The sequence below is a fragment of the Cnephaeus nilssonii genome (genome assembly GCF_951640355.1).
Source record: "Cnephaeus nilssonii genome assembly, chromosome: 16".
Taxonomy (NCBI): Eukaryota; Metazoa; Chordata; class Mammalia; order Chiroptera; family Vespertilionidae; genus Cnephaeus; species Cnephaeus nilssonii.
This window is the reverse complement of record NC_137087.1, coordinates 37574359-37595155: the sequence shown is the minus strand read 5'-3', so window position 1 is coordinate 37595155 and position 20797 is coordinate 37574359. Positions and strand designations below refer to the sequence as shown.

The 20797-nt window shown below is 45.3% G+C and overlaps 1 protein-coding gene across 1 annotated transcript in view; it reads right to left on the bottom strand.

Moving 5' to 3' along the window:
• The window catches only part of PCGF5 (polycomb group ring finger 5), a 111710-nt gene extending 96855 nt beyond the window's left edge, over positions 1 to 14855 (bottom strand). Inside the window, exon 1 of the mRNA XM_079793555.1 lies at positions 14729 to 14855. The gene's annotated coding sequence lies outside the window, so the exon portion shown is untranslated. The remainder of the gene's footprint in view (positions 1 to 14728) is intronic.
• Positions 14856 to 20797: the final 5942 nt, after the last annotated feature.

Sequence of the window (20797 nt, the reverse complement as noted above, 5' to 3'; positions counted from 1 at the left end):
CTTATCTTTCTATAGAGCCTCCAGCATTTCCTCCCCAGTCCTCAGCCAAGAAGTGAATAAACTGCTACGCAGGGAAGTGACAGGTGGCAGAGTGGAGAAAAGGGAGGGCCAGGTCAGAAGGCCCTAGATGACACCCTGGAGATGTGAACTTTATCCTCAGGCACAGAGCACCGTGGAGACCAGAGAGGACTCTGGCGGAAGGACTGTAAAGGGCAAGGCTGGAGGGAGGGAGGTCCATTGGGGAAATTAACGTGAATGAGAATGAACTGAAGTCAGTGGCCAGGAGGGAGACAAGATAATTCTAAGAAAATAAAATCAAAGGCCTATTTTATCATTGAATGGTGAGGAGACAGAGGAGAGGATTCCAATTTCTTAGCAGCATAATTATATTTAATTTTAATCTGCTAGCTTGAAAGTTTACTGCTTCCAAGAAATTGTAATTAACAATTTTTAATATACATAAAATTGTATTATCTGCTTCTAGGAACATCTTGGTAATAATAACAAAACAATTAACCTTCGAACTGAGCTAAGCCCTATGATTTTTGAGAAAATCGAATCATCAATCTGTCATTAGCATTGGAAGCCCCTGGGAATAAACAGCCCCTTCGTCAAGATGGCAAGTCACTCAATTTTTAGGACAAGTTAGGACCCCAAAGTAAATGTGTAGGAATAGTAAGAAGCAAGTTTACAGACTTCTCTGAAGAAAAAACAAAGCATCTAAGTTTATAACGTATTTTTTCCAGGATCTCTTACTAAAAGGATGAAGGAAACAGAAGGATCCCCTGGATAAAGAGATACCAACTTTGTATTTTACTCATCACTTCAACTATCCTTCCTGTATCAGATGACACCTGGGTTTATGAAAATGAAAAGGCCAGTTTTTCTTCTTAGGTATGCCCCCTCTGATAGCCACCTCCACCTCATCTCCAGGAACCTAGCAATCCACAAAGCAGGTGGATTCATATCATCAAGGCTCCAGAAGGTGCTTCCCAGGTTGCTGCAACATCCACATGAGAGCTTTACCTCTGAGTCACAGCAAAAGTGTACAGAGCTCGGAACAGTGGCTCTCAACCCTACTTGCACACTAGTGTCAATTGGGGAGTTTAAAAAAAAATATATATATATATACACACACACATACACACACACACACACACACACACACACACACACATACATATCCACATGTGTATATTATGTCTGGGCCCCACCCTAGATCAATTAAGACAGAAACACTAGGAATGGTTCTCAATAATATATTACTGATAGTTCTTGCTAAAGAGCAACCAGGGTTGAGAACTATTAGCTAGACCCTTCCTTCCCTAAGTGTGATCTGTGGAACCGCAGCATCTCGTGGGAATTCAGAGAAATGCAGAATCTCAGGCCCCACCGAGAGGAATGAACTGGAGTCTGCCACGTAATGCCATCCCTAGTGATGTATGTGCACGTTCAAGTGTGAGAAGCACTGGCCTGGAAGAGTCAGCCCAGTGGGCCAGCTCTAAATAAGACTTATTGATGAGATGAATCAATCCCTCACCTTATAGATCTCACCCTGGCCCAGCTGTATACAGGTACTAGGTGTAGAGTAATTCCTCAGGAACTGTCAGGACAGCTCCCGACATCCTGGACAGAAGGCTAGAGGCCAGTGCTATCGCAGTCTGGCTTGATGTGTAACTGTCACAAGGAGATCAAAGATGTACCCCATTCATGAGAACCGAAGAGTCTAGGGAGGCAGGAAATGGGCCCAGGGAAAAATACAAAAGAAACTTGAAGTATCCCTGTAATTATTGATGTTTTTAAAAATCTGAAGTTAGATTTTAAACAACAACAACAACAGTTCTTCTCTGAGGTCTTAAATATTTCTCTCATCCACACAACAACCATTTTTTCTTTTACGTGTACAAAATCTCTAGTCAAAGGCCAACATAACAAGATGTCTAACCTTGGTAAATACGTAATTCCAATATTCTTTCTTGCTAATCAATTGGGCTAAGAACTGCCTCACAGAAAATGCGGGAACTATGAAAACTGCTCGTGATCCCAGGTGCAAAACCGAAATGCTGTTATTGGCGTACATCTGGTAGATCACAGCTAGGAGGAACAGGGCCAAAACCGGAGGTGAAAGATCTTGAGGGAAATCTGAGGGTGCAGCTGATTTAGTCCCAGGAGGCAACACCGAAGACAAAGACAAAGCATAATGTTATTAAATTCAAATTTACTTGAACTTGAGCTTTAAAATTGCTCCATCGGAAATTCAAGATAAGGTCATCAATTAAAGTAGTTTCTGAAAAATAGAAGGAAACAAATATTGGCTCTCGGCACAGCCATTCTCATTAGTCATGGTCACCCCAATGACCTCTCCCTTTCTCTCCTCCTACTCTTCTGACCCCAAAGAGACCATATTAGTTCAGAATTGAGAGATAGAGAAGATAGGACTTGGAGCAGAAGCATGAGAGAGGCTAGGAAGAATACAAGAAACATTTAGAAACAAAGGTGTTTAAGTAGTTAGCCCTACCTATACATCAGAAGCAGCTGGGGTTCTTTTAAAAATTACTGATTCCTTGGGGCCTAATGAAAACCAAGTTAAGTCAGAATCTTGGGATGAAGGAAATCATCTGAATTTTTTAAAAAGCATATATTAAAAGTTAAAAATGTTGTTTTGAAGTTAGAATCCTTCCTCACAACTGTGATTCCAGCCCTCACTCTGTCTCAGAATCATTTGAGGGCTGGAATCACAGTTCTGAGGAAGGATCCTCCCTTTTTAAAGCTCTGGATCCCTTTAAAATCATTCCCTAATCCAGCGGTTTCCAACCTTTCGGACTTCATGGACCACCGGTTGGCGACCACTGATCCCAAGGTTTCCTTAAACCAGCGGTCGCCAACCTTTTGGACCTCACAGACCACCAGTGGTCCACGGACCACAGGTTAGCGACCACTGCCCTAATCCACTTTTTAGCATTGCATTACTTTTTTTCTCTCATTCATTTTATTTTTATCAACATGACCCATGCAAATTATGTAAAAACTCAAACAGTACTACCAGGCTTAAAATGAAAACACAGCAGTAACCCACATAACCTCTCCACTCACCTCCAAACCCACTTCCCAAAGGCAACCTACTTAAAAAACATTTAGCTATCTCATTTGATATTTCATTATATATTCCTAAATAATATATTACTGATAGTTCTTGATTTATTACCTTTCAACTTTAATTTTGTAACTCATAGAACTGCTGATGCCGTTATGTACCAGCTTACTCTCTTTCAGTCGCTGCACATAGTTATATCACCATTGTTTCCCAGCCTCTCTTGCAGTCAAGGTTGATATTCAGTCTGTATGTTCCAGTGCTGTTGTACTAATTGTTATTAAGATACTTCCACACTGGCTGGTAAATGGCTGCTGTTCAAACTGCTCTCAAACTCTCCTAGGGGCCCTTTTCTGCCCCTATTTGCCATAATCTGGCAAACAAAGGGCTAACGTTTGATACAGCAAGGAGCTTCCAGAGCACTCTTTTTTAAAATTAATTAATTTAATTAATTTTTATTTTTCAATTACAGTTTATACTCAATATTATTCTGTATTCATTTCAGATGTACAGCAAGTGGTTAGAAAGTCATGTACTTTACAGAGTGGTCTCCCGATGCTTCAAGGACCCACTTGGCCCCCTATTATTAACTACTAGAGGCCCAGTGCACAAATTCGTGCACTTGGTGTGGGGGGGGGGCAGTTCCCTCAGCCCAGCCTGCGCCCTCTCGCAATCCGGGACTGCTGGCTCCTAACTGCTCCCCTGCCTGCCTGCCTGATCGCCCCTAACCGCTCGCCTGCTTGCCTGATCACCCCTAACTGCTTGCCTGCCTGCCTGATCACCCCTAACCGCTCGCCTGCCTGCCTAATCACCCCTAACTGCTTGCCTGCCCGCCTGATCACCCCTAACCACTCGCCTGCCTGCCTGATCACCACTCTGCTTGCCTGCCTGACCACCCCTAACCGCTCACCTGCCTGCCTGATCGCCCCTAATCCCTCTGCCTGCCTGCCTGATCGCCCCTAACCACTCTGCCTGCCTGACCACCCCTAACCACTCACCTGCCTGCCTGATCGCCCCTAATCCCTCTGCCTGTCTGCCTGATCGTCCCTAACCATCTCTGCCTAGCCCCTGCCGCCGCAGCATCCAGAAGGACGTCCGGAATGACATCCGGAAGGTCGTTCGGCTGTCTGGTCTAATTAGCATATTATGCTTTTATTATTATAGATTCCTTGTGCTGTAATCTACATCTCTGTGACTGTTCTGTAACTACCAATCTACACTACTTAATCCGTGTACCTTTTTTACCCAGCCCACCACTGTCAGTCTGTCTTCTGTATCTATGAGTCAGTTTCTGTTTGCTTGTTTATATTGTTCTTTAGATTCCACATATAAGTGAAATCTTATGGTATTTGCCTTTCTCTGACTTCTTTTACTCAGCATAATACCCTTTAGGCCCATCAATGCTGTCACAAAAGATTTCCTTCTTTTTTATGGCTGAGTAGTATTCCATTGTGCATATGTACCCGAACACTCCTGCTCTATAGCGGACCTGTGTTAGGACTGGTCAGTGTCTGGGTTACCATTTGTTGAACATTTTTAATATTGTCCCTAAGTGTGGCCTTGTGATTACATTTTTGCCACTGGAATATGAGGGAAAGTGATGCGTACCACTTACAGGCATGGGCCTTAAACCTTTGCCCCTCATTGTTCTATCCTCATCTTATGAGCTGGGACATAGATATGCTACCACCAGGTTTTAACTAAGCAGATCAGGACAGTGTCTCAGAGGCTGGCAGAGCAGCAAGATGGAAGGAATCTGGGTTCCGAGGAGTCTATTATAGCAGTTTAGTCCTCTACTATAGTACAGTAGTGATGTATACTATGACCTATGTACATATTATCTGTAAATCCAATCTCATTCTATATGTCTTTTCTTGTGCTGTTATTTTTCTAGAGTTTATAATCATCCTTTTTTAATTTGCTAGGTTTTCTGGATCAGTAAATTCATCCCAAATGCTCCAGGGGAACTGGAAAGCCCCTCTGAAGAATATTTTGCACTTGGCCAAATGGGTCAGATTGTCTATCAGTTTTGTAGTTGTTTACATCTGGAAACTCCTGGCGGATCTTCCCCTATTCTGATCTGGACTGGCTTCTCTCTAGGGCTGCTGTGCTACCATCACCTTGAAATTTCTCTTTGCTGTCTTCCTAAAATTTTCTTTTGCTTTTTTCCTATGTTTGACTCCCCGTTTCCAGAATCCCATTTATTATTCTTTCTTGGTTTATGCCCACATTTTGGTAAAATATACCATCTGGTGGTTTTCTGTAAAATGATGCAGAAAGATAAATTTTGAGACCTTTCATGCCCTCAAACTGTCTTTTTGCTATCTTCCAATTGATAATTTGTGTAAAATTCTAGGTTGCAAATAATTTCCCTTGGGATTCTGAAGGAATTAATCCATTGTCCTCAGGTTCCAGTGTTAAGAAATCTGGTACCGTTTCAATTTCCAATCTTTTCGCATGTGATCTGGAGTTTCCAGCTTCCCCCACCCCTGACCGGATTTAGGATATTTCCATTTATCTTGTATCTTGAAATTTTACAATGGTATGTCTTACACATTGGTGGTATGGATCTTTTTTCATTCTCCTGGCTATTTTGTGAATCCTTTTAACCTACAAATGTATGTCCTCCAGTTGTAGGAAAATTCTTGCATTACTTCTTTGGTAATTTCATCTACTTTTCCCTGTAGTTTCTTTTAGGAAGTCTTATTAGTATGATATCTCCTTGCTAAATTGATCATCTAATTCTATTGTTTTCTCACCTCTTTCCTTTTGCTTTTATTTCTACTTTATTTTCTGGTCCTTCCAATGAGTTGGGTTTTTTTGTCATGTTACTTTTAATTTCCCAGATTGTTATTCTACTATTACTTTTTTACAGCCCTGTCTTATTGCATTAATTACATGTAGGTTGGTTTTGATTTTCATTTTTATTCTTCTCCTTGCAGTCTATTTCCTCCAGGATTTTTTTCTCATTTGTTCTGGTTTCTGTCTTTTTAAAAAATGGAATGCTTCCTTTAAATGTCTCATACTCCATACTCATTGGCTATCTATTTGTATTTAAGGGTAAGACACTAAAAAGCTCTTTGCGAGTTCCATGTTCATGGAATAGAGCATGGATCCTCAAACTTCTTGAACAGGGGGCCAGTTCACTGTCCCTCAGACTGTTGGAGGGCCGGACTATAGTTTTAAAAAAAACTATGAACAAATTCCTATGCACACTGCACATATCTTATTTTGAAGTAAAAAAAACAAAATGGCAAAAACACCCGCATGTGGCCCGCGGGCCGTAGTTTGAGGACGCCTGGAATAGAGTGAGTAGAGTTGTTGACTAGTGGGCTCACTATAGGAAGAATGGGCAGTAAGTCAGTTTTGTTATTGTGGGACCTCAGATATCAGAATCTATAGGACTTTTCTCTAGGGGGCTTCATTTTACCCAGAGAGGGATCCTTTAATATCCTGCCTGGGTAGGTAATTACTTAGCTATCCTAAGATCTGGATAGGTGAGAAGAACATAGGGTCTCACTGTTTGGTATACATGTAAGTTCATTAAGTTCCTGTTTTCAGTTGAGCATTTCCCCATTCCTCTCTTTTTTGCCTGGTATCCCTAAATCTGGGATACCGTTCATTTACCTCAATTTCTCCAGAGAAAAAATGCCCCGTCTCTGGCAAGGACTTCACCTTGCTGCATGCGATGGGGGAAGTTAACTGAGGGTGCGGTTCCTTCTAGACTTTCAATCAATTCCTTATTGTCAGCCTTGTGCCCCACTTCAAAGCCTCTAATTCTAGAGCCTTTCTGAGATGGGGGGAAATAAACTGGCTGTTCCTTCCCAGTGTCTACTCCCAACCTCCTTCTTCAAGGGCACTTCAGTATCAACTTTCTTTACTACACTAAGTCAGCTGCCCCAGGTCTCTTTGCTTTTCATCCTCCAAAAATTAGTTGGCATCTCCCATCTGCTGTTGCCTCTCCTCAGGTTCACCATTTCTATAGTGATGTTTCAGGACGGACTGACAGTAAACACATGTTCAGTCCACCAAATTCTAATCTAAAGTCCCTATAACTAAGTCTTACAACCATAGAAACTGCCCCAAAAGATGAGCCTTTGCCAATTTTTTAAACACTCATAATTTTTCTGTTTTTACAGACACACCAGATTAGCTAAGATAATTTTTCCAATTATTTCAATGTTTATCATTTTCTTTTTTAATATAAAACATGTATCAGGAAAACCTTTTTCTGGGTGCCCCAAAAGACTTCTGATTTACTAACCCTTTTAGTTTTAAAAGATGGTATAATTTAGAACATTAGATTACAATTAAACCAAGAAAATACGGATTTTCATGCAATAAAGCTGCTTCCTTTGACTCCTTTCTTGCCACTTCATATCTAGTCGGTGGTGCCCTGAGCTGAAAGGTATTTGCCTGGATAGTGATCAAGTGCTTTCCAGGAAGACGTCTGACTCCTGCACCAAGTCATCATCAATATTGGAGTCTTAGCTGTTTTGCTTCCAAAGATAAGCAAAGTAGAGATGATCAGAACATTTAAAAAATAATTAAGCACGAGGCCTTTTCTCATATCCAAAGGATCACAACTTTTCCCCTCCCATCCAGAGGATACAAAAGTGAAGACTCTTAGCCTGAAGATTTTGATCTTAAAGGCTGAAAAATCCAGGACTTATCCTAAACCCCAAATTCATAGTTATAAAAACAAGAAATAACTACAGAGTAAAAGTAAGAAAAAAAAAACGAGTATTATACCTTTGATGTAATTCCACCCAAAAGCACATATTCTGGACCTGTCAATACTTATTTTGGCCTCTAGCTACTACTCATGACCTCCCTGAGAAGAAAACCATGTATCTAACAAAGAAAAGCGATTCCTAAGGGGAGGGGGAGATTAAAATGTTCTATTTCTTAAGCTGGGTGGGTAGTTACATGAATGTTCACTTTTTAATAATTCGCTGAACTGTACATTTACATTTTAGAAGTTATATATTTGTCACATTTTACAATAAAACGACTTAAAATATTTTTAAAATATATTTTTATTGATTTCAGAAAGGAAGGGAGAGGGAGAGAGAGATCAATGATGATTGGCCTCTTGCATGCCCCACACTGGGGATTAAGCCCACAACCTGAGCATGTGCCCTGATTGGGAATCGAACCGTGACCTTCTGGTTCATAGGTTGACGCTCAACCACTGTGCCACACTGGCCAGGCAATAAAAAGACTTTGAGCAGTTAACAGAAATAAACGAAAAGGCAGAAATTTCATTTGTTGTGAAAGCACAGGGCTGTCATCTCACTTGGCCATAATTATTAAACACACTGACAGTGATGAAAGGAGAAAAGTCATCCTGATTTACCCTTCAATGCCTAAACAAGAGTCCCACCAAACTTCAACAGTCATCTCAGTTGGTTTATTTGAAACACATTAATTAAAAGAGATCTTAAACTCCATAGTTTACCTTGCATCCCTTAAGGTAATATGGATACCTTTGCATAAGACTATTTATTTGCAAAGAGCTTTCACGACGAATCCCTGGAAAATAGAACAGGTATTATTTTCTCCCATGCTGCAGATGAGGAAACTCAGGCACTGAATAGTTATTAGTAAGGTCACTAATAGTGACAGAATCAGGACTGATTCCAGGCGTCCCATGTTCAATAAGGGCTCCTTAAATATTTTATGAGGAGAAAGAACTTTCAAGTTCTGAATTCAACAACACAGTATCAAAGCTGGTGGTTTCTATGACATCTGTGGGTCTCCTGGCATTCCCTGGAGGGAAGGGAAGATTCACTGGGTATGGCTATGAAATCTGAGTCATTAACTAACCATTCTGAGTCATTACACTCATTTCTAGTTAAAATAAAAATTCACCTGCTGTTTCAGAAGTTTATTTAACTCAAATGCAAACAGGAAGCTTAGGAGTGGTCACTAACTTTATGTTTAAGGGGAACAAATGCCTCTTTCCCTTCTCACAGTTTCCAAAGGAGGCGCATTCCTGATGCACGTATCTGTCTGCTTGCCCTGCACCATCTCCTTCCCCATGAGGTGGAGCCATTTATTTGGTTGGTGTGTGGCAGCCACGGCTCTGTTTCTCAGTTCTTAAATGCATGGAGTTTTTCTATCAAATATACTAGCCATGAGAGATTTGGCCTCAATCTTTCTCTGTACCTGGACAGTGAAAGGCAGAAACCTGGGTATTTCTGCTCTGCAGACTCAAACTTTCCATCAAGTAGAATCGAAGTCTAGACTAGGCTGTAGATGGCGCATGAGACTCTTTTGGGCTTCGCACCAAGCTATGCTTTCTGATCCAACCTTCATCAATAATGAAGTTAACATCTTGGCTATTGGCCAAATTCTTATCTGTTCCTTGATTGGTGAGGAAGAACTGGTGCTTTTCATGAGTCCTCCTCAAAAAATGCCATCACCTGCCTTCGGTTGGAAGTCTGAACACGTGGACTGGATTCCTCAGCTCTCCTCGGCGGAGTTCCAGGCCCACAAACAATGGTGTGGGCAAGCTGCATGGTGAGGAAGCTTTCTAAGATTCTGTGCAGTGGGTACCTTAATTCCTCCCACTGTCCTACAGAGGAATACTAAACTGAGGGTCAGATTCTTCCCAGAAACAGCTCTGCCACACTTCTGTGACCTGGGTAAGTTGCAATCTTTCCAGAAAGTCTTTTAAAAGACGTTAGCTTCCTCATCTTTTAAATGAAGGAATAACTTCCCTATCTTTAAGGTACTTTCCACTCTATGGTCTAAAAGCTCAGAAAAGCTTTAATAATAAATGTATTCCAGCATGTTTAAAAGACACTAACATTGATATATAATCATTTTAACACCTTGGCTCAATTTTAACACCTGAGGATCAATGACCTTCTACCTCATGCCTTTGTCACTTCACCATCCTCAAATTCAGCCACACTTAGAATTGACATAATTGCTCATAACTGATCCCTCCATGAGGATAAGATACTCTGAAAGTTCCTCAAACCCTTTGCCACTAGTCTCAGAATCATCCCTCCACACTCCCATTTCTCTTTTCCTTGTTCTTGCTAAACCAGCCATTCACTACACTTCCCGCCATCTCCATCCAAAGTTACTGTTTCAGTCTTTGACTTCTCCCTCATCCAATTTGCCAACAAGTCCTCTTGCATTTACTTGTACAGTGTCATACCCAACCCACCTGCCCCCACCCTAATTTAGATTCTCACTGCTTTTCTTCTGGAGACTATTTTAATAGCTTCCTAACTGGGACTACCCATTGCTCCTCCAATGCAGATTAATCTTCTCAAAACACAGCTTTAGTTACTAGTACATCATTCCCTCCACTTCAAATACCTTTGATGGTTAGCTACTGCCTACTGAACAGGCTCCTTAGCCCAGCATTCAAGGTGTTCACAATATGATCTTAACCTTGCCATGCAGCCTTCTGTCCCACTATCCTGTCCCCAGGTTTTTGTCCCTCCATTTCTGGATATCCTTCAAGTCTTAATACAGGCTGATCCTTACATCACTGCCAGTTGAAGTCCTACCAATTCTTTACGGCTTTGCTCAAGATTCCTTAATTAAGTCTTCTCCAATTTTTCCTTCTCTGAAATCACAAAGCATTTTTGCTATGCCTCTCTACCAGGTTCTTCCATGTAATTAAGCCTTTGGTTTCCTTTCTTATGCTCCCTACAAGCCTCTCACAGAAAGGGTGTCCATGACTTTTTAATCTGTACACTCCGTATACTGCCTTGTATATAAGCTGAGAGGTTGAAATACTAAGTTAACTTTGTATCCATTATATAGCACATAAAATAATGAAAATGTACTTAATATCACCAAAACTAATTATGCTAAATTCTTAGGAATGCCTAGAAACTAACCATTTTTGTAGTTACTCTTGTTAGATCAATATAACTCATTTTATTTAAACTAAAATTACAGGAAAGTTGTGCATTCTTATTGGTTTCTTAACTATAGAGATGGACAAAATGTTAGAGATCATTTAATTCCCACCCCCTCATCTCAACCACCAATTCTCTAGGTAAGAAAACTGAAGCTTTGAGAGTTTTGCTATTCCCATGATCACATAAGTCAGAAATCATAATTATAGCTATCACCATTCATTAAGGGCCCAGTGTACACCAGGCACTTTACCTATGTTATCCCACTCTTACAACAATCCTTCAGGGTAAGTGGTATTACATCCATCCTCCTTACAGATGAGAGAATGCTCAGAAAAGTTAGGTAACTTGCTACCGAGAGCCAGCCCTGTCTGTTAGGGCCAGAGCCGAGCTTCAGGCCCAATTCTACCTGGCTACAAAGTTTAGGCTTTTCTAATTAAACACTGTGGCAGGTGTCTTTCCTACTGTTTCTCCACCAGTGAGTAATTATGCTAAGCAAGCACGCACACTTGTAAGCCGTAAGCCATTTTATTTGAAATCCTGGAGGCACGAAAACTCAATAGTAGCTTCATGGCTATCAAAGCTCTAAGGTTAATTACTGCCAACATTGTGCCTCTGTCAGAAAACCTCTTCGATTTGGAAAAGATACATGTTTTCAATGCTTAAGTATACTTTCCATTTTAAACACTCTGTTTGTCCTACCACATTCAACAAGTATTCGTCGAGCCCCTAGATGGCCAAGACACATGGGAGGGAACAAAATTGAGTAAGCTATAGCTTTACTCTCTGCGAGTTCATAAGCAAGAGGCAATCAATCAACGAACGGTAGGAATCACTCCTCCCCCACCTAGGGGAGCTCTGGCTAGTTCAGGGACAAGTCATCTCGCTTCTTCTTCATTTCCTCAGAAAGCAACGGGTAAAAAGCAGTGACTTGTGCCAAGCAATTTCAAGGTCCTTTTTGGCTTTACATTTCTACGATCTCTGAGCTCACGCTTGAGATGATGCTTCTGTAAGTGACCACGGCCACTGGGAAGGGAAGGGAACTGCTGGGTGCCCAACCTTCTTTAGAAGTGACTCTGGAAGTGCCGGGTTCTAAAAATACCGCCACAAGATTAAGGCGGACTCATATGCTTCCCAAGTTTAGTCTGTATCACAAAACCAAGTTTACCCTCTAAGGAAGGAGAGTATCAAGCACTGCATTCAAATCATTCTCCCGTTATATCATTGGCTTAGTATTATAGCTTTACTTCTTTACAACCCCCGTACGATGCTTAAAATGTAATTTCAAATAACTTCTATCTAGCCTTCTGTGGAGTTAAGTTAGCGACATTAACAACAGAGTTAAGCGCTCTGCAGAGATGTAAATCCTGTACTCGTTTAGTTAAATTAATACTTCGTAAGTTCTGTCTGCGATGGACCTTCCCAAGCGGCAGCTAAATGTGGGGTCGGTGCACAAGCAGTGGAAGAGGAGACTGTGGAAATACCACTCTTTTAAATACTAGCGGAAACACACACTACTGTGGGAAATCGACTTTGCAGATTTCATTTCCATATCCTCGCTTTTTTTCCAACTAGCACAGATAATATTTTTAATCGTCATCACTGACTTATACAGTAACACACTTTCTCTCTGACAAGGCTCCCCATGCCTTCTCTTTCTTCAGACTCAGCATCTTAGGAGGTGATGTGCAAACCCATCTTGTGCGGTAAGTTAACACAGCGCAAAGGAGGAGATCAACCGACCAAAAAACTTAGATGAGAAAAAAAAAAATTAGAACGGTACCCTCTTAGTGCCTGACCCAGAAAGGCTCTGAGTTTCAACTGTCAAGGATATTCCTACCAAGAAATCAGGAAAAAAAGAATGTATGTATTCACTAGTCAACAAATACTAAGTGCTTAATATGTGCCAGGCTCAGTTCTCGGTGGTAGTTATAGCAGTGAACAGAACAGGCAAAGAGATTCCTGCCAGAGTGGAGCTCCCGTTCCAATGCAAAGAAACGGGATTTAAAGAACAACTCTAAATAAAATCATTTCATTTAGCGATGAAATACTATGAAGAAAAGGAAGTAGAACTAGGAAGTGGTTCTTAGAGTGAGGGACATAAAGCTACTTAAGGTGACCCAGAGGGCCTTGCTAAGTAAAGTCCTAAGTGATGCGAAATTTTTATTCTTAATCTCACAGGGAGGTCACAATGATCAAGTTTCATATTAATGGCAAAATATTAGGATTTGGCTATTACCGCCCCCCCGCCCCCACCCCCCCAAAGAGCCCACAAACAAACTCCCACCTAAACCTTTAAGTAGGACTTCTCTACTTAGGAGCCACTTATTTTTCTCTTAGGAACCACTAACTTTTAAAGTTGCTAATTATTTTAGAAGGACTTAAGTAGAGGCAATTACTAGAAGGATTCTCTCTCAGAGCCCAACACCTCATTTGACACCATCCAAATACTGAATGAGACAGGTCCCAGCCCCGCAGCGAATCAGCGCTCCTCCACCGGCTCATTCATTCAGCCAGGTGGAGTCTTGTAACCCTTCCGAGAACGTGCAACAAGCCTTGGGAAATCTGGGCAACTTGGCACCCCCAAAGTTTCCCCCAAATTGTGAAAGGGGATTAAAAAAAAAAAAAGAACCGCCCCGCGTTTGCAGGAACTCTTCCCCGCCCCTCCAGGCGTCGTCGCTGCAGTGGGGCCGCTGTCCGCGGGTCAGAGGCACGCGGCGAGGACGCGCGCCCGAACATTCCCCGCATGAATCATCGGTGCCGGGTCCGCGGGGCGATGATTCATTCACCGCTCCGGAGCCCGCGGCCACCCGCTCCCGGCGGTCCTAGGACGGCCGCACACGCAGCTCCCTTCCTGTTCAATAAACGTTCCCCAAAGTACAAACGCCTGGAGCCAGCGACGTGCAGACCCCGGCCGGGCGGCCGAGAGGAAAGGCACCTTTCGGCCGCTGCCCGAGTTCCCGGGCCCGGGAGGAGGGCGGCGGGCAGGTCCTGGCGCCCCTGCGGGCCCCCCCTCCCGCGCGCGCGGGCGGCGCCGCAGGGGGCGCGGAGGGCGCACAGGTGGGTCCCCGCCCGCGGCCTCCCGCCCCTCCCGCCACGCGCGGCAGGCCGACGCGCCTCCCGCTCGCCCCTCTCCTCTCCGTGACATCTTATGTAATAACTCGAGCGGATCCACACGCAAGCAACGCGCGCAGCCGGGCCCGTCCGCCGGCGGCGGGACCAGCTGCTGGCGCCCCCCAGCCCACGGCCCCCCGCACGAAGCGCCCGGGAGCGCGGCTTCCCGGCGGGGGAAGGGCCGTAGCGGCGACCCGGCCGGTCCCTTCCTCGGAGAAGGCGCTGCTGTGGCCGGTCCCCGCCAGGAAGCCGCGAGCGTCACCAACTGCGTCAGCTTCTTCAAACACATTTCATGGTCTCCTTCCAGCCCGGGAGCCGGCTGCTCCGGTGGCGGGGCCGCGGCCGCGGCCGGGGGGAAGCCCTCCGGAGAGGAGAAAGTTCCTCGGGGCCCCCCCTCCGCCCGCCCCGCGCCCGGTCCCGCCGCGCCCCCCCGCCCCGCCGCGCCGCCCGCCCGCCCGCACCGATGTCAGGTTGGGCAACTTGTGACCCCCGGGAGCCGGGCCGCCTCCTCCCGCCCGCCAGGCTCGCCCGGAGCCGGGGCCTCCCCCCGACCCAGCGGAAAACAGCGACGTCAGAAACTTCCCCGGGCCGCGCCGGGCAGAAGAGCCGCCGGGTCCCCGCGCATCGCCCTTACCTTGCTCTCCAGAGGCCACGATCCGGGCGGGCGGCGCGGGGCGCGTGGTGCGTGAGCGAGCGCGCGCGTGGGGCGGTAGGTGAGGGAGCCCGCGCCGGCGGGGGCGGGGCGGGGCGGCGGGGGTGCGAGCCGCGCGGGGCGGGGGCTGGGCCGGGCCGGCCCGGCGGGCGGGCGGGCGGGCGCGAGGAGCGGAGCGGGCGGCGGGTGCCGGGCGAGCGCGGAGGGGGCGGAGGAGTTGCCGCGGGTTTGTTTACGCTTTGCTGCCCGGCTCGGGGCACAGCCCGCACAGCCTGATTGGACACAAACTGGGGCACAGCCTCTGGCGGCCGGCCGCCCGGCCTCCTCCAGCAGCCGCCGCGCAGCTCCGGGAGCGCCCTGCTGGGCTCGGGCCCCCGGCGGCGCCCGGGCCTGGAGGGGACGCACCTCGGCGGCCGCGGAGCCACACGTTTGCCCCGAGCTGGCAGTTGCCCACCTGTAGTGGCCGATGGGCAGGGAGAAATTAGAAACTTCTGACGCTGGAGACTTCGCATCCTCTACCCGTGGAAGGGGCACTTTCCCCAACGCCCCCACCCCCCAGACGAAGAAGCGTGCCCTTGAATGGATGGAAAGGCAGCTCAAATGTTGATATGCCCCTTGGGCGATGGTCACGCGGAGCCTTCCTGTATAAGCCATCCCTGGGGATGCAGTTCCTTCCCCTGTCTCCAGCTTCTCTGCTTGTAATCCGCCCCCCCCCCCGCCCCCCTGCGCAGCATTCAAAGTTGCCACCCCCAGAAGTGACCTTGCCTCATGGTGCTCAAGACCCTCTGATGACTCCCTATGTCCTCAAGCCCCAATCCTTTCGTCTTAGAGTCCCCACGGCTGGGCCTCTCCCTTTCAGTCTCCTCTCTACTGCCCAGCCATCACCCCAATGAGCCTGGTCTTCAGATACCTCATCGGATGCCTCTGACCTTCCACACATGATTTTGATCCCACTCTGTTCTCTGCCAGGAAACGGAAAACCCCAGGGCTCCCTCCACCTGTCAAAGCCTCATATACTCAGCATGTCTAACAAGTGCAGCCTCCCCGACCCGCCCCCTTCCCCCCCCCCCCCCCACACACACACTTCACGCACAGAATGCCCCTGTGGCTGGCATCAATGTGGCTTGAAGGTCAGTCGTGTGCCCACTCTGTGCCCCCACTGTCTGTGGATCCTGAAGTACAGGAGCCCGGTTTTAACAGGGCTCTGAAGATGGGAGAGGTGAACGCTGCAAGAATGCAATTGTCTGAGTGTCTGCAGTTCTGCTGGGACTAGAAAAACTCCAGTCTGTCAAGAGGGTCTCCTGATAGAGGGCTCACGAACCTCATTTTGCAAAAAAAGCAAACACTTTCAAAAACTGAGAACGCCCTCCATTTCTTCCATGTCTCTGTGTCTGCCCCCTGCCCCCATCACATTTAGCTATGTACCCTCTATACACATGATGGGCACTTAATAACCTGGGAGGAAGAAAACTCAGATGATCAACGTGAATATAGAACATCAGGAAGGAACAGACATGCATGGCCATGAACCCAGTCATTTTATAGGTAATTTCTAGGCTCAGAGTCCCTCAACTCTGACAGTGTCACTCTGCAATCAGACAGTGGAGAAGTGGACCCTGACCCGACCTGACTCTTGGGATGGCTGATTTCTTTCTTTCATGATGTGCTGCTTCCTCTGGGAAAGTTGTCTTTGGACTCTGAGGGTGAATCCAAAGGAGAGTCGAGTTTTCTTGCCCAGACAATTCAGTAGTGACTTGGTTACACAGGAGTTGAAAGAACTGAAGTGTAACCAGGGTAAGGCGAGGCAATCCTGAGATGAGCAAGTACTGGATTCAGCTCCTCCCCGAGGGCTGGAGGGACAAGGGAAGGAGGCTGCTAGAACCATGAAGGGCTTGTCCAATGGGAGTTGGAGCCTGGAAGGAAACGCATCTACTGCTGGGGCTGCCTCCCAAAAGCGGAGTGGGAGAAATCCCCTGACTTCTTCCTTCCTCCAACCCTCCAGGGCCACCCAGTGGTAGAAAGCCGGAGAAGCCAATGGACAAGATGACAGACGGCAGGGTCAGCCCCTCAAACGGAGAAGAGCAGGAAAAGGAGAATGGGTCTGAGAGAGCAGTGGCAAGTGACTAGCACTCCCAGCATGGGTGCTGCACCTGGTTACCTCTGGGACTCTTTCTCAGAGCTTGCAGGGGCAACACAAACTTTTTATTTTCCTTTTTCCTCTTTGCTCTTTTGCTTCTATTTATCCATCTATTCTCTTCTCTACCATGTATCATCTCTAGCATGATGCCCTTATATTTCCCTTTTCTCTCTTACTGTCCTATCTCTGGCTCTCATTTCCCTTTTTGTGTTCACATATAATGCTCCTGACCTCTTTTCCCCATGGAGTCTCTTCTCACCTCTGCTTGTCCTACCCCTTCCTGGGCAGGATGGCAGCCTTCTTCAGCTGACAGAGATGAGAGGCTCCTATGGGAGGCAATGGGATTCAGAACTATCATACTGTCACTCTAGACACTGTGCTAGATAGTTAACACATTATCTCATTTAACTTCCAACTCACACCTATTAGCTGGGCACCCTCTCTATATATAAAAGCTAAGCGACTGGAACGACCAGTCGCTATGATGTGCACTGTGGAGGCCAACCGGCCCGATCGGGCCCAATCAGCACCCCCCAACCTCCCACATCCCCTCCTCCATGCCCTCCCAGCCCCAATCGGCCCCTATCTGGATGGGCCGGCCGGACCCCACCCGTGCACGAATTCGTGCACTGGGCCTCTAGTTGAATATAAATTTGGTGGCTTTACTATTGCCCATCACAGAGAAGGCTTTGCTAGCATAGGTTGCCTTCAACTTTGTGACAGGTCTCTACCTTTCCTCATCTATGTGTCATCCTCCATTATTTCTCCATTATTCTACATCTTTTCCTTTCATTAGCGCACATCTTTCTCCTAAATCCCAAGCCTCTAGAGTCTAATACATCTCCATTCTAAATCTCCAAAGATTGAGAATAGGTACTTGGAGGAGGTCGAATTTCAGCTGGCTTTTGAAAGATAGGTAGAATTTCAGTAAATGGTTGAGGAAGGGCATTCATCATGGAACAGTGAATATTATGTCCCAACTTAACCAAAACCCAAAAGACAGCTAGCAAATAAAGCCAGATTTCATAAATTTGTTTTTAGGTCCCCAGTTCTTTAAGACAAACTACTCAAAAACTCAGATTAACCCTAACTGTATTAAGTAGACATGTCATTCATACAATTAGAAGCATAGCATTTTAAAGCCAGAAAGACAGTGTCTAGACATTGGCCCAACTATCCAATTTTAAGTGAGGGAACTGAGGGCTAACTGGAGTATCACTGTAGTTAAACATGAGCACTAGAGTTTGAGTACCTGTATTCCAATCCCTGCTTTGACCAATGTTAGGCTATAGGACCTCGAACTTATTTGTGTTTAAGTTCCCTCAGCTATAGAATAGGAAAAAATGATAGAATCCACCTGTGGAAATTAAATGTTTTTATGAGTAAAACGCATGGCCTGGTGCCTGGTGAATATTATTATGATTTCCCGTGGCTATTCGGCTAGTAAATACCAGAGCCAGAACAGGTCCTTCAAAGTCTTGTCAGCCATAACTGAGCTATCCCCATTACTGGAAGTTATGTCTTAGGGTGCTTGTTGAAGGCCACCTGTGAAAATATGGTGCTCCTCCCATCTGCTGCTTCAAGTTCTCAGTAATCCTTCTGGCTCCCGTTGCTTACACCTCCTGCTGCCTCCTCTGCCACCTGCGCCTGCAATCCTGCTGTGCAACCAGCACCACGCTGTGACCTTCCAGAGAGAAGGGGGTCATGAAAAATTAGCAATGGGCATGCATTCCACAGTCGGCAATATGGTTTACAAGTTCTGATACAGCCGTGTTTTACTGTAATTGAAATTTCAAAGGACCATTCACATTTCGAAAAATCATGGAACTAAAGGCATTTGAATCATCTGTCATTCCTTAGCCTCCAGAGTCAAAACCGCCCGCTTCAATTTTGGCAGTTTCTTAGAGGAATTCGCTGGGACCAAGAAAAAGCCTTTTTCTAATTGAGTGTCCAATCCTTCAACCAAATTGCGATGGGAGAGAATCTTCATTGTCCCTCCGCCTTTCCTTTCTGAGTCCCTGGTTTCACTTTTCAGAACTCCTCAGCACCATGGTCTTCGTGCAGTCTCTCCTCTGGACTAGAAGCCGCTAGACCTTACTTATCTCTAGAACCTAGCTTAGGATCGGGGCATAACAGGCACCCACGTGTTGTTGAGCCAACTGACGTGAGCAATGCCACACATACCAAAAGCATCCCTCCTCCTCCCCCTCCAAATCCTCAGCTAGTTGTCAGCCGCTACACAAGTTCACCGCAAAGCATGACAACAGCTGAATGTGAAAGAAATGTGCACCTTACGATACAAACTACATTGAAAGGGGTTTATTTTAAGGGTGTAAATCCAGGCAGTATTTTAAGAAGGTCAGGAAGACATTTTTGGGGCATCTGGACTCTCCACACAAACTGAAGCTTCTCTCTCCTGTAAATAAAGGTTATTTGACTTGCATTGTTACCATTTTACTTTAGAGTTCTTGGGCTAATTTGTAGATGACCTGGTTCTACAGGTGGCTATATTAATGATCCTGCTCAAGTCATTTCTTAAAAGGCACAGTTTTCTTTGTCCCAGTTTTCTCTTTTTCTTCAAAGCCAGACTGATGACCCCATACCCTGGTCACTCACTGACTCTTTTTCATTTACATCCTCTATTTCATGTACATGTTTCCTCTAGGAAGCTGGAAGGAACCCAAAGGGCGAATTCTAGATGAACCCCTCATTTGATAAAAGAGAAAACGGAGGCACAGAGATGTTGGTGGCAACGCTCTCATCCCATGCTCTGTCCACCTAAAGGTGAAATTCCCATCACCAGCTGCCCTCCTGACTGCCCCATTTTTGCCCATCACCACTATCCTTGGTGCCCTTTAGGATTAATACGAGTGATGGTTGACTCTCCTTCTCTTCAGGCCTCCTCTTCCACTTCTGGGTATCTCCTCTCTGACTTGTCTTCCTAGAGTGAACTGGCCCATGGTTCAGGGCATTTTCTCTTCACGACTCTGTCTCCCTCCAACCTTTCTCTTATAGCAGAACCATCTTAATATAATTTAATATTTTTACAGTTATAATAAAGCAATTCTATTTTGACATATCAAAATCAAAATCAACATGCATTTAGACTATCAATCAAATACAAGTTTATTATTGTCAAGCCTTCCCAATTCTGAAACGTGTACCAGTAACTAGCTGTGTGACCTTGGGCAAGTTGCTTAGCTTCTATGAACTGCAATGTGCTTAGTCTGTTAACTGGTGTTATTATTGGCATATGTGCCTAACTCATAGGGTTGTTTGAGAATCAGATGGAATAGTAAATGTAAAGTAATTAACAATAGTAGTTGATAATGCCTAGTATTTGTTGAGATCTTACTCTGAACCAGGCATTATTCTAAGCTCTTTAAATGAATTATCTCATATCGACCCTACAATATAGATTCATTATTATTTGTAAATGGAAAAAAAAATGAAACTCAAAGAAGGTTCAAAACTTTCCCAAGATCAACAAGCCAAGAAATGACTGAACCAGGACTCAAAGCTGGGCAATGAAACCTGAACAAACCTGTATGCTACAGACTGGGACATAGAAAGCACTTAGTAAATGGTAGCTATTGTTGTTGTTTATTATCAGTATTATCACCTTAAAGAAACGAGAAAAACCTTTTCTCTAAGTTCCTTCCAGATTTCTTTCAGAAGTTGAGCCTTACCATCATGTTAGCAGGAGATAGGTAATTCATGATAATCCAATTTGCTGGGTACCACTTGTTTTGCTTCCCGAAGACAGGCTGGAAGGATGGTTAGGGGTTCTTGCATTGCTGGGGCTCTGTAATCACCCAGGCCCCCCTCATCCTCACTGGGCCCTGCAGTATTCTTGATAAAATGGGAATCACTCAGGCAATCTCTGACCCAAGAACAGTTCATAGTGATAGCCC